Source organism: Pezoporus flaviventris, unplaced genomic scaffold (assembly GCF_033815535.1).
Source record: "Pezoporus flaviventris isolate CSIRO_AGI_PZ_B2104156 unplaced genomic scaffold, CSIRO_AGI_Pfla_v1 ptg000013l, whole genome shotgun sequence".
Classification (NCBI taxonomy): domain Eukaryota; kingdom Metazoa; phylum Chordata; class Aves; order Psittaciformes; family Psittacidae; genus Pezoporus; species Pezoporus flaviventris.
Genome location: NW_026892561.1, coordinates 29056480 through 29070654, shown reverse-complemented (window position 1 = coordinate 29070654; position 14175 = coordinate 29056480). Strand labels below are relative to the sequence as shown.

The window sequence follows — 14175 nt, the reverse complement described above, 5'->3', positions numbered from 1 at the left end:
TGTGGTCAGAGCCTTTGCCAGTGAAGACTGAGGCAAAGAAGTCATTCAGAACCTCAGCCTTCTCCAAATCCTGGGTAGCCAGTTCTCCTGAGAGATTCCTGAGGGGGCCTACATTCTCCCTAGTCTGTTTTTTATTTGCTATGTACCTGTAGAATCCCTTCCTGTTATCCTTAATACCCCTAGCCAAGTTTAATTCTAACTGGGCCTTAGCTTTCCTAACCTGGTCCCTAGCTTCCTGGACAACATCCCTGTACTCTTCCCAGGCTGCCTGTCCTTGCTTCCACTCTTTATAAGCCTCTTTTTTCAATTGAATTTTCCTCAGGAGCTCCTTATCCATCCAAGGAGGTCTCCTGGCCCTCCTGCTGCACTTTCTTCTAGTTGGGATGCAACACTCCTGAGCTTGGAGCAAGTGATCCTTGAGTATCGACCAACAGTCTTGGGCCCCTCTGCCCTCTAGGGCTGTATCCCATGGAATCTTACTAAGCAGGTTCCTGAAGAGGCCAAAGTCTCCTCTTTTGAAGTCCAGAGCAGTGAGCTTGCTGCACGCTCTTCTCACTCTCCTGAGGATCTCGAATTCGACCATCTCGTGATCGCTGCATCCCAGGCTGCCCTGGAGCATCACACTTCCAACGAGCCCTTCCCTGTTGGTGAGCACGAGGTCAAGCATGGCACCTCTCCTTGTGGCCTCCTTTATTACTTGCAGAAGGAAGTTGTCTTCCACACAATCGAGGAACCTCCTGGATTGCTTGTGCCAGGCCATACCGTCCTTCCAACAGATGTCAGGGTGGTTGAAGTCACCCATGAGAACAAGGGCCTGTGAGTGTGAGGCTTTTCCTATCTGTCTATGGAGCGCTTCATCCGCATCTCCTTGATCAGGCGGTCTGTAATAGATCCCCACAGTAATGTCTCCCATTGCTGTTTTCCCTTTAACCCTGACACACAAACTCTCTGTGGACTGCTCACCTGTCCCCAGACAGAGTTCCATACTCTCCAGCCTATCCCTAACATAAAGGGCAACTCCCCCTCCCCACCTGCCGGGCCTGTCTTTTCTAAAAAGCCTGTAACCTTCCATTCCAACACTCCAGTCATAGGAGCCATCCCTCCATTCTTGCATTTACAGTATTTATTTAACAGGTTGGCCACCATGTATCAACTGACTGTTTTCAGAAAATTCAGACAACACAACTAAGAATGTGTCCCTCCCAAATGCTTAGAATTTAGTATTTCATTCCCGAAGGTGCTCTAACAGTAGTTACAGAAGGAGCATTGCTATTGAGCAAATCCATATTTGTGTGCATTTGAGTTACACAGAGTTTTTCAAAATAAAGGCATGAAGTACCGGATGCAGAAGTAGGAATATGGACTTTAAATTGTGATTCTTAACTGTGTAGACCATGGGGCTCTGAGAAGATTCCATGAAGATGATGTTCATGTCACATTTTAATCATAGTTATATAAAAGTGAGGATAGCAATTGATAAAGTGTCAAGGATAGAGATGTCCAGCATGAAACTCTTTGGATGCTTCTTTTACAAGCTACAGAAAGTGTAAAATGTGAAGTATAGAATAGGTCCTGCCTACCACTTCTGGCAGACTGACTAGTTTAGACATAAAGAAAATGTGTTGGGACATCAGCAGTAGGAAAAAAAAGAGGACTATGTAGATGGAATGGAGGGGAATTGAGCAACTGGAATTTAATATATTTCTCTAAGAAATGCTAATTATCAAATTATGTTAAGGAATTGCCTTTTTTACTTGGAAGACAATTTGTCTTGGCTAGCCTTTTTAAAGAGAGCATGTTACAACCATGAAGGAACTGAACCATTAAGAAAGTATACTGTACATGAGTTAATGTACATATTCCTTAATATGGCACCACCATGTTCCACCTTTATTACTATCTCAGAACTTTTCTTTTTTTCCCCTCTCCGCGGGCCATAAGAAATATCCTCAGAATCCTAATAAAATAGGACTCTAACTGTAGATATTCAACACTGAAATCAATAAGTGATTTAGCTTTGTATCCTGCCACAGTAGCTAAGTTTTCTTCAGCAGTACTTTCTTAAGGCTGGTTCCAAATAATTCAGGGTGTTTCTGAGCTGTTCATATAAGGCCTTAGGATGAGTCATAAATACATAATCAGGATGTTTCTAGGGGGCTTGAATCCTGCACACTTCTTCCATCCTGATCAAGCATTTCAGCTTCTCACATCACAGAGCTATTTCATATAGATCTATAATTGCTATTGATTATATACTTTTTTTTACTTGTGTTTATCATAAAAGGGCTGATAAGAATGTCTGGTATAGATACAGAGCTGCCAACTTGAAATACTGAAAAGTGGTGGTTGTCAGCAAAAACCTTTAGTTACTTCCCTTAGGATAATTCCACATATCTCACTGACAGGGCATTTCTGTCAATAGTCTAAATATTAACATGCTGCCCTTACTTGTCATACCTCCCTCTGATACTCTGTTACTCCTGAGTGTCTGTACCTTTTGAATACCTGCTCTGTCTCTTCTGTTGTCAGGACTTTATTCCTTTGTTGATCAAAATATTTGGCCTTCAGTTCTATGGAGAAGCTCCAAAAGATTCAACATTTGCAAAACGGAGTGTTTTCAAAGCTGGTTCTTGGACATTGGTTGTCTTAAAGCCAGCAAACGTCCACACCCAAAACTACTGTACCTCCTGTTATCCAAAGAATGAATGAAACATAACATAGCAAGGAAATTGGTTAAAGGCTGTAAAAATAGGTAGACAGTAACCTCATCTTTTTTACCTTACTGTTGAATACTATACAGTACTGTAAACTGGTATATCTTAATCAGTTTTTCTAATTCAAAGATAAAAAATGGAATAATCAATCACAAGTGTGGATCCCTGAAACTGCACTTGAATTGAAAGTCTTTTTTTTTTTTTTGTTATCAAATGTTGCCTCTTCATGCCGTTCAATGTTCCATATTTGCAAAAACTCATGTCATAAAGATGACTATCTTTGGATGTCTGTAGTTGCATGAGTCATTAAATTGTTTATTTTCTCAGTGGGAGTTCATTCAGGACATTGAGGAGCTATTTCCTCCTAATTAGTTCCCTAGAGTCCTCTTATTAAAAAAACACCTTAGGCTTCAAGGAGTCTGTTTGGGGTCATTATTTTCTTGATAAATGTACTCACCAACACTCCAGATTTCCCAGAAGGGTGACTGCAGGGTAGAAGAATGTTGTGTTGCACGTTATATTCCATGATTGGTTCAAATTATACAATTTACCCACTATTTTCAAAAACTAATCCTGCATCATCAGTCAGACACATCCTACTTCCAGTGCTGATGCCAGCCAGTCATTTTCCCTCAGAGCATCATTGAACATGAGCTCTCCTCAGCTTGTTTCATACTTTGATGAACTAGGTGGCTGCAGGGACTGTACTGAGATTTGAGACATTTCATTTGAGTTGTTGCTAGTTGTTTCCACTGCGGATAGCTCTGTAGGAAAGGAATGGGCTACACTGATTTTACTCATACTAGGCAGATTATCGACCTGTAAGATTTACCATCATATTTTACCAAACCACTCTGAGATGTCATCTTGTCAGATAGGTTTGCTAATGCTGGGTGCTTTATCTTGTCTGGTCTTCAAAACCTACAACCAAACCAAAGATAATGCTGAAAGAGGTTGTAATTTATTTAGCATGTGCTGATGAGACAAGCACTATTATTTTGATCTTTAGAGCAATAAATACTTCCTCAAAAAGAAAAGTATATCCTTCATTTTAGATTCAAATTTTAGCTCCATCTTATGTAAACATGTTCATTTGCACCCATCACAAAACCATTCATGCTGTGTATCTTGTAATTATTACATTGTGCTTATTCTTTGATAATTGCTTACACCTACAATTCAGGGTTGTCAAGCACAACTTTGTGCTTTCATTTATTCTGTAAGTGCTGAACTCAGTCTAACAGAGTCTTAGGTTTATAGAAACACTGGGCTTAGGTTCACAGAGCCTAAATCCCATCTATAGCCCAGTGTTTCCTTTTGGCCTTGAGAGACCCCAAGGCAGTTGCATAGACCAGGTGCTGCAAGTAGAATTACAGATGTGAAATGTTGGACAGTAGCAGATGTATTTATATGCTTCTACGGATATAGCCTTTTTCACATCTGTGCCAGCCTCACTGCAAAATATTTACAAAACAAAAGGCTGTTAAGTGCTGTAGAGCTGGCTGCTCAGCAGCAGTGCCCATCACCCAGGACTGTTTAACCCACAGGTGGTTGTGGAAGAAGGCAAATACCACATTGTGATAATATAACGGGGCCACTGCAACACCCCCTTTGCAAGCAAATGCCTCTTAGCTCCTCTCTAATTTACATCATCTTGAAAAGCCAGTATTTCCAGCATTAGGGTAATATTTGCGGTTTATTTCAGTGGAAGTTTGTTTGACTGAAGCCTGAATAAAGGCCTGAAAATATAATAGAAATAAACTTTTCCTAGGAAATGTACCTTTTTAAACACAGTGATTATGAAAAACTGTTACAGACATGTCTGTTATGTTTGCAATGACGAGATATGTGAGCTTGCAAGCTTTTCTTGCAGTCTCTGAATTGCATGTGTACAACACAAGCCCTGCATCACTAAAAACACTGAAATCAGTTGTAAATAAATAAAATGAGAAGCAGAGAAAAACAGATGCCATGCAATTAGTACAGTTTAGTATTGAACTGCACTCATAACATCATATTAGATGCCTTATTATATTTGCCCATCCTGGAAAGAGGCGAGAGAAGCAGCGGTTGGCAGCTCAGGCGTGTGGAAAATGCAGCCACACTGGCTGCACCCTCTACTGGCTGATGGACAGACCACAGATGGGTTTGATTTTTTTCTCAGCTATAAGAATAATATTCTCAGCCTCGAATAATAGTATTTGCCAGCAAACATTTTATAGCATCATTATTAAAAGTAATAGGAAATTTGGGTGTCCTATTTGTCTGGAATATGAAAGAAAGTGAAAGGTCTGAGAAATAGAAAACAATGAATTCTTTCCTCTTGCTACAGAAATGATTTGTTGAGAACCACTGTGCTCACTTTCTATGGCAAGGGAATGAAAAAGTTTGCCACACAGAAAGAGATTAAGCTTCATTGTGCTTATTCTGAATGCTAGAGAGATTGTTCATTAAGTTCTGCAAATGCCACGTGTGGAAAAAAACAGTATTCTGCAACCAAGACCTTCTAGAAATGTGAAAATTAAAATTCATGGTCATGTCTTTCTGGGTGTGGGATTCAGTTTAGCCCCAGATAGGTATTACAAAGTATTTGTATAGATTTAGCTTTCAGATGGTTCTAGCAGATCTTGTATAAAGAGCAACTGAGATTTCAAAGTCCATGTAGAGTGTGTTCTGTAACATGACCATAGTATATAGAGGATAATATATTCTCCTGGGTTACGACATCAATTAAATAATGTGCTTTGAGAATGCTGCAGTTTATTGCCAGAAAGAAATTAACTTTCATTTTTGTTCTTTTTCTCCCCTGTCTGCCTACAAGGGTGTCAGCTAAGGCTTTCTTATGTTGTATTTTTCCTATCATAGCAAACAGAGATATCAGCAAATATTTTGCATAAAAGAGAGGTGCTGTTTGTGTCTCCACTTTTTCAGTGGGACTTGACAGCTAGCTACTTCAGGTCTTGTACTATCATGTGTCTATGTGCAAGCAGAGACACAAAGGCACGTGATCTAACATGCACCCATCGCACAGGGAGAATGAAAAATTTAGCTGTTGCTACTCTGCTATTAAATGACTAGAATAATAACAGTTTACAGGACTAATGTTAATGGGCTATAAATAATGGCTTAGTTATGCTATGGTGAGATTTTCAGAAATCACAAGTGGTTTGATCTGCTTTCAGTTTACTTTTTAAAAGTTACTGTATTTTTGAAAGGATTAATGTCCCTCCTCCCTCCTCCCCCTGCAGTTGCCTCAGGTTCCCTCAGTTTAGGACCTCTTTACATGTCTTGTGCTTTGGAAATTCTTGGCCATTTCTGTACTCTCTGCTTTTCCTGTATGTTCTTGCCTGTACATGTCAGTTCTGTGTCATTTGTCATTGTGCAGTGAATCAGATTAGCAGACATCACAAGCTTTAAACCCTACTAAGATAAGCAGGCAAATATATTACTGTTTGTATAATGGTATTTTTATATTGATACTATCTCCTAGATTTCCCATCACTGTTAGGCTGATTTACGCCTGCAGAATACAGGGTCATTTCTTTTATAAAGTGTTTTTCTGTTGGTTCATTATTTTCTAATGCTTATTATAGCAGAATTTCATAAACACATTGTATTGACTCCTCTACAGAAGCAGTTTGTCCTACACGACTCTCTCCTCTTTCAGAGGTTTATCAATGCCCCATAGCTGCACCTGCAAACAACTGTGCCTGCTGTTGCCAAACAGCTGGGGCTGGCAGAGAAGGCAGCGCCTGGGCAGTGCCAGAGCTGGCTGCTCTGCAAAGCCCGGCTCTGCTGGCTGATCCAGCACTGCCTCTTGACCTTCCTCTCCTCCCCTGCTTGGGAATCCCTAACCTCCTTCCTCATCCTTCTCCTTTGTATGGGAAGATGGTCTCTAGCCTTGTGATAGAAAAATAAAAATGGATTAGATAGAGTTAAAACCAGGAAGGATAAAATAGTATGCCATGCAGTCACTGGCAAAGCCAGAACAGGATATGCCCTGGACTCCCAGCTCAGTACCCAAACCCAAGGCTACACCTCTTCCAAACGCAGCTCACAAAATCCAGGTTGGAAAGTGATCTACTGCTTTTTAAGTGTTTTCCATTGCCAGGAATTAAATGGGACTGTATGAGTTTTAATTTACAGATCATGTTATTTGGTGCACCTGGAAAGACATTTTAAGCAACATCTTTGGCTCTTTTGGAAAGTGGCCATAACAACAGCCAGGCTAATTATATTGGTCATCAAGTTACCAGTGCAGTTGTAACTGGAGGCAAACAAAGGCCAAGAGGAGCTGGTAGTAAAATCATGATGGATTTCACAATCATCTTATTACTGACTGATTAAAATAAGTATCTAAACCACTTTATCGGCATTGAAAGAGTGTCAAGGTTTCAGCAAGTCCTAATTCACAGGAGTTGAAACTTTCCTTGCTTATGAAAACTGACTGGTGAAAAAGTAAAGACATTCCTCAGTAAATGCATGTGGAAAACAATTTACTGTTTTTATTTGCAAATGCTAATAATCCAGGCTACATGTTATTTTTTCTGATGAAGTTAGGTATTAGGAAACAAAATTCTCAAACGAGGTTCCTCTAACTTCCATTTTATTGTATCAGAGATAAAGTTGGCCCATAGTTCTCTCTCATTTGTTTACTGGGTCTAAAAGAATGTAAACTGCATGTAAAACTAGAGCACCAGCTTCCACAGGGAATGTTCCAGCGTGGTTTAAAATTTAGTGAGTCAGAAGCAACATACAGTATGTACTCTTTCAACTATAGGTTTAAACTAATTTAATTAAAACCCCTTGAAATAGACTGGTTTTCACATAATGTAAACAGCAAACTCTTTGCAGAAATGCTTTTCATAATTAGAATAAATAAATAAAAGTCTAGCCCCATACTTTCCTGTATTTAGTCACTGCAAACCAAGGTACTGTTAGACTGTAACTTCAAAGAACAACTGAAATTTTGGGAATGAACAAAGCTATAAAACTTTTCTGACCTAAAAGTATTCACAGCCACATAAAAAAAATTGATTTTATTATTATTATTAATTAAATTATTATTAATTCAGAGTTCACTGGCAAGCTCAGTGTTGTGATTAGTTATAATCTACTGATTAAATTCCAGTAAGAACACTAGCAATGGCTTTATCAATATCAATTCTTTAACAGCACCCAAAAGAACCTGCAATTCTGAATCTCACAGTGACCATGGGCAGACTGTGCATACTTGAGCATGTAGCAAACATGGGGCAACATTTAAAGAGGGGCTAATCTGTAGGATCAGGTTTTGAGTGATCCTTGGATCCTGTTTGCTGCTTCTTCCCATTTCCTTGAGTGCTGTGTTTTGGAAACACGGTACTTCAAAGAAAACACCTTTGAGAAGTTCAGGTTGAATGGGTGTTTGAAACCTTCCAGCAGAGCTTTTAATCCAGTAGGATTCCACTTCACAGAATGATTTGCCATCTATCAGACCATTGATCATGGCTGTTAATTAAATGAAAATGCAAAATAAATCTACAGTGCAGAGATGCAACATACCCAATTAAATATTCCAGTACAATGTGCTAATGATAAAAAGCGAGTGTCACTGAGGGACAGCCTGTATGATGTCAGAATACAAATCCTAGCATATGACAAAAGGTATGATTCTCATCACAGGCCAGGAGGAAGAAAAGGACTGGTCCTGTCCCGATGCCAGGCGTCGTAGAGGAGGTGGCAGTAGGGACACATGGGGTGTGGATAAAGGCTTGAGGACTTCTGTGGATGAGAGTACCGTTAAAGATGGAACCTTTAGACTATGTGCATCTGATTTTCTTGACTCGATATAGGAAAGTCTGACCATTCCTGGGTGAGTTCTTTGCCATACAAGCAAAGTATCATATTTTTTCAAAATGTGGTTGTGTTGCTATAAAAGAACAATACTGAAGAAAGAAAGTGATAAGCAAGTAATGATGGGTGTTTTAGGTGACTGAGGAACTGTAAGGCCCCTGTGTCTTTGTGTAGAGCTTTAATGGCTACGCTGTGAAGAGGGATGGCCTCTTTAAGGGACTCTCTTCTTGGCAAGGTTAAACCAAATGATTGGCAATAACTCAGCAGTTACAGCTAACTAAAGCAGCTTACAGACAGGTGTTATAATTTCATTAAAGCTTTGGCAGTTGGGGCAATCTAAAGAATATAAATGGACAGAGGTGAGTAATCTTAAGTTTCATGAAATCAAAGAAAATATTTAATGAAGTTACTTGCAAGAAGCAATTTAATGAGCTATCTTGAGACAAGAAATTAATGGATATTTAGAATCTTAGATGTGTAAACAATTCCACCTTTTCTACCTATTAGAAAGGTTAATGTTTTTTCTTGAGAACTACAGTCTGATAAAATCTATACTTGAAAGTAAAACATATTGCTATCCTAAGTTATATCTTTCAATAACTCATGAATCTTGTGTCACGTGAAAAAGCTTTCTTACTGTTAATGTTTCAGGTGCATACTTTAGATACGTCAGATAGGTATTTTAGCTTGATTGCTAGTTGGTAGCTTTCTTTTAGCATTTGATTGTATGTTTTGCTCTTTAAAGAAGTCAGGTGCTTAGGTGAGGGTTGTCTGAAGGGCTTCATGTTCTTAAAACAGAGAAAATGGAGTAGAGATAAATTTTAGAATGTTGCAGAATGCTGGACTTTGAGATTTCTGTGGATTTACAGTATATGGAAATTTCTATTTCTGTCCATTATTTTAATAAACACAGATAACATATCCCTGTTCAAGACTCAGCTGGATGAAATATTAACTAATGCTATCCTTTAACGCAGTTTTGCATTCCTTAGATTTTAATAAAGGTGTAATTTCTTGACATGCAGCATATTAAAACATATTTAGCAAAGTTCTAATCAAGAATGAGCTTTTCTCCCCTTCTTTCAAATGAGTCCAAACACTCTTTATACGTATATGTACTTATACATAAATGTGTGTATAGGCCACTTAAGTCTTTAAAGCAGGGACATACTTGATGTAGACTGAATCATCATTAGAAACTACACTAGTAATACAGTAGTATAAGGCCTTAGGTGGTGTTATTATCAAATTTATTGTTCAGGCACAGCTATTACTATCACTTCCCAGTATAGAGAGACTAGTCTTGTACTTTGTTCTCCCAAAAACCTATATCACTTTCTAGACCTCCACAACTTTCAGGGCTGAAGACAAATCTTGTTTCTCCCCAAAAGCCAGGACTCTTCTTTCCCCATCAATATTTTAGATAAGAGGAGAGCTATTGTGCTACCAAGGTCCCTGGAAGGAAGAAGTAATTAGAAATGTGGAAGCATGGAGGTGGGGAGTAGAATGAAAGATAGTGGGGAAGTTCTGGAAAGGGACCCCAACACTGGGGGCAGGCCACAGCAAGTGTGATGCTAGGTATGACCTGTTACCACATATCACTGCTGTAAGAGGGGTTTAAAGCAAAACAATGTGCTCAAACAACTATGTGCCATTTCTAGACAACCAAAGATGGGTTAGAACCGGGTGGAAGCTTCATGGCCAAAGGTGAGATTGTAGCAAATTGGATGGAAATTATCAGCTTCAGCTCCCCTCCCCCCACCCTCCCCCCCCAATATGGTAAAGAGATAAATGGGTAGATTTTTTCACATAATCAGTAGGGAATTATATGCTTAAATGATACATGAGGTGTTCACCTAATGGCTTGAGGAATTCCTTCTTGGAGTGAGAAGAAAACTTTCCACACCTTGATTCCAATGTCTCATCAAGTGACAGTAAGGGTGCAGTTATTTTATGTCACCAGTATTTCTTTCTTTTCAGTGAGAAAACAACCCAGAGATAAAATTACTCCAAGGTTTTATGTGGATAAAGAATGGTGGAATAGCTCACCTGGTATTGCCCTCTTTGGTGATAGTTTTTAGGCTGTTGGTTGATCTGTGACTGGTGGCAAGTGATTGATATTGATATGCACATTTTTTTTTCTAGTTTTGAAACCTTTTTTTCCCCCCATAGTGTTCCCTTGAGAGTAATATAACAACATGCATAGCATTACTCTGTCAGCAAAGAGTATGTTCTGCCTTTTCCTCCCACATCTGAGAACCACATGCTTTCAGTGACAGTGAAAGAGTTAAATTTCAGAGTAGTGAAGGATGCTGGCCTTTGGAAATTAATCATGGACTACAATAATTATTGATACTTACCAAATGAAAAATGTGCACAGGACGCAATTATTCCAGTACACAGAAATGTCACAGGATAAACTGCTACTGTGTCCTGTCATTCCTGCCATGGACATTTAGATATAGATCCTCAGTGGGATGTAGAGACGGAAATAGCCCAGCAAGGCTGGGGCTGGCCTTGGCTCCACTGGGACCTGCTCTCAGGTGAGGGGTGTAAAAGCTTATCAAATTATTGAGCACCTTCAGACCTTGCCTGGGGCTGTATGCTTGGAGACATGAATGGGTGTGCTGTGCTTGATTAGTGTCAATATTTTAAAATATTGGATGTTAATGCAACAAAACACAGATTTTTTTTTTTTTAACACAATGTGAAGGGAAGTCTCTCTAAAGTAACAGATGTTAATGAGCTCTCTACAAGAGGCTTAACTCGGGATGCTTATAATCTTTCAGTGTGTGTTTGTGGCTGTTTAAAAAATGAACAGACTTTTCAGATTTTGGACTATTTTTCTTTCCCTTCTGATCTGGCCTTCCTTCCTCCCCACATACCCTGAGTTGCCACCTTTAATTCTCCACTGTGACCCTAGAAAGCATGAAGGCCTGGATCAGAGAATATTTCTTTTATTTTTTTTTTCTCAAAAGACAATAGGCAATGAAAAATAATTAAAAGATTTCAAGAATAAGCCAGGGAAAAAAAGTCAGATCATATGTGCACAGATCTTACGTGCAGATAGTGATGGTCTAAGTAAGTAAGATCATGGTTTACTGCAGAATTATACCCATGAGAAATATCTGAGTCTTGCACACAGGTATAATTTAGCAAGAAGCAACAGCCTGCACGCACGCAGGTGTACACAGCGGTTTTTATCCCACGCTGACACCACTTTATCCCTCCTATCTACACAAGGGTGCATGTGCTTCATGCGGCTGCATGTAGCCACAGGAGAGGCACCCCGCTTTCCTGCCGTGGCGCCTCCGTGTATGGCTCCACGAGGGTCTCCCGGAGGTAGGGGCAGTGCGGTTCGAGAGCGGGGCTGAGAGCAGCGCCGAGGCGGTGCGGAGCGGGGCCGCGAGAGGGGCTGGGGCGGTGCGGAGAGGGGTCGGGGCTACCCGCGCCATTCGCCGCGCCGCCGCTGGGGGTATCTTTGTACCATTTTTCATCCAGCAGCAATTTGGAGTGGAAACGTGTAATAGGGGGAAAAGCAGGGTTCTCGGCGGTTTTAGCGAGCCGCGCATCCAGGAGCCAAAAAAGATTAACACAGACACGCACGCACACACACACACACACCCTCCGTACATACACACACGCACCCCTCGGGGCACCGTTGCGATCACCCGCCGGACATCAAGCGAAAGGGACTCGTCTGGAGGGCAATTTTGGCTCGGGGGAGATCTATTGGATTAGTGGGATTATCTGCTTGCAGACGGAGAGAAGTAGCGTTTGATCATTTCTATTGCTTGCCTGATGGTCGGATTTAAATGGAGGTGGCTCGGCACGGATAAGGCTGAATTCCGGATGGGGATTTCCAGCCCACCCCTCCCCTCGCCCCGATCCGAGGAAAGGGGAGAAAATTACCTAAAAATCGATATAATTCGGAAGTGTCCGAGGCACCATTGAGAAATCTCCAGCCCACAGCAGCTGGGCGAGAGCCGGAGGAGGCAAATCCACTGAATTACAGTTTCAGCTGTGACTGCAGAAAAGCGGCCGCGAACTGGTAAATACTTTGATGCTCTCGGCTTGAGGGGCGAGCCCGGGTCGGGCTGGGCTGGAGGGGCGGCCGCGCCAGGCTCGGCACCCCCGGCTCCAGGCAGGGCGGCTGCGGGGCCGAGCCGGGGGCTTTGTCGGTTTACGAGCCGTGTGTGCGTGTGCAGGGAGACGGCATTTAGCTGCTGCAGCGGGGCTGGGGTGCAGGGCTGCGGTGGCGAGCGGTGCCCCGGGGGAGCTGTGCGGAGGCAGGAGCCGTGGCGGGGCGGGGGGGTGTTTGCAGGGAGATTTACACACACGCACCCCCCCGCACCCCGCCCGCACCGGCCCAGCCCGCACCTGCCGCAGGCGCGGCCCGCCCGCCAGCTCCTGCCCCCGCCGCCGCCCGAGAGAGCGAACTTTTCCTGCGGCCCTCCCCCCGCCCCGGGAAGCGTCGCCTCGGCCCGGGTCCCGCTGCCGAGCCCCCGCGCAGCGCCGGTCCCCTCCCCGGCTGCCGGGCCTGACGGGGATCGATTTATTTATTAATATATGTTTTTTCTCCAGAGATGTTCTCCTTGGGTGCTAACTACCGGGCTTTCTCCCCCCCCCCCCCCCCCCGCTTCCTTCCTTTCCCCGTTCCAATTCCTGACGATCGCACTAGAGCCTCAGCTCTACTCGCTGAAGGAAAATCAATTTTCAACAGGTTTAATTAAAATTAATCAGCCAAATTACTTAATATTAATTGACTTATAATTAAAGCCAGAAAGTTACCTTGGAATCAGGAGAAAGGATATAATCTCGAATCATTTTAAGGATGCATATGGTTTCCGAGCAATTACATTAAAATAATTGTTTAAATAAAACAAAACAGAGCTTGATTAAAGTGGTGTGTTTTGGCTGCTGTAGGTGACACAATCTGGACGAGCTGTTTTCTTCTGTAAATTTGCTGACCTTTTTAAAGGAACATCATTTTAGTTTGACACTGGTTTTGATTTCTGGAAGGCCAGTTTGTTCTAGCTCTAACAACTATGGTATTAAAAATCCACTAGTATAAAATTGCAATATATCCCATAGAGGCTATAAATATCAGAGTGAATGTTTTTAGCATGTTTGGATGTTCTGTGAATTTGAAATGAAGTAGATTTTTTTTTTTTTCCCTGCATAAGTGTAAGAAATTGTTTAGGAAATATTTTCTCCGGTACTGCCATCCACTGTGGCAGTATTTGCATTTATTCGGAGCCTTAGTGGGACCAGACCATGCTGATAAATTCACAGAGATAATTTGTATCTGAAACCATGTTTTTGTGACGATGCTTAAAATAACTTCCTCGTGCTCCCTTAAGACCCAGGTTGTTTTTTCAGGTTGCTTGGTTTTTACAGTAACAGCATTTTTAATGCATTGACAGACTACTGTTACTGGTGAAAGAGCAACACTGTGCTCTGGGACCTTTTTTCCTGCTTTTTTTACTGGGCTGGCTTAATTGAAGCAAGGGGTACTTACGAAATCGCATATAGTTTATTACAGGCACCTGACAAGTGAAAGACCCATGCATGATACAAATGGACATTTAAAAATAAAGCCCATTATTCAGCGCCCTGATTTTCA

The 14175-nt window shown here is 41.5% G+C and overlaps 1 protein-coding gene across 9 annotated transcripts in view; it reads left to right on the top strand.

Annotated features, from left to right (window-relative positions):
* The window catches only part of NLGN1 (neuroligin 1), a 477276-nt gene that overhangs the window by 120898 nt on the left and 342203 nt on the right, over positions 1-14175 (top strand). For 4 of the 9 annotated variants that reach the window (XM_061452527.1, XM_061452525.1, XM_061452524.1 and 1 more), the window contains exon 1: positions 12017-12600. The exons of 2 other annotated variants lie outside the window; for them this stretch is intronic. The gene's annotated coding sequence lies outside the window, so the exon portion shown is untranslated. Of the gene's footprint in view, positions 1-12015; positions 12601-14175 lie in introns of those variants that run through there. 3 more of the 9 variants (XM_061452526.1, XM_061452523.1, XM_061452522.1) reach the window with 2 other exon arrangements.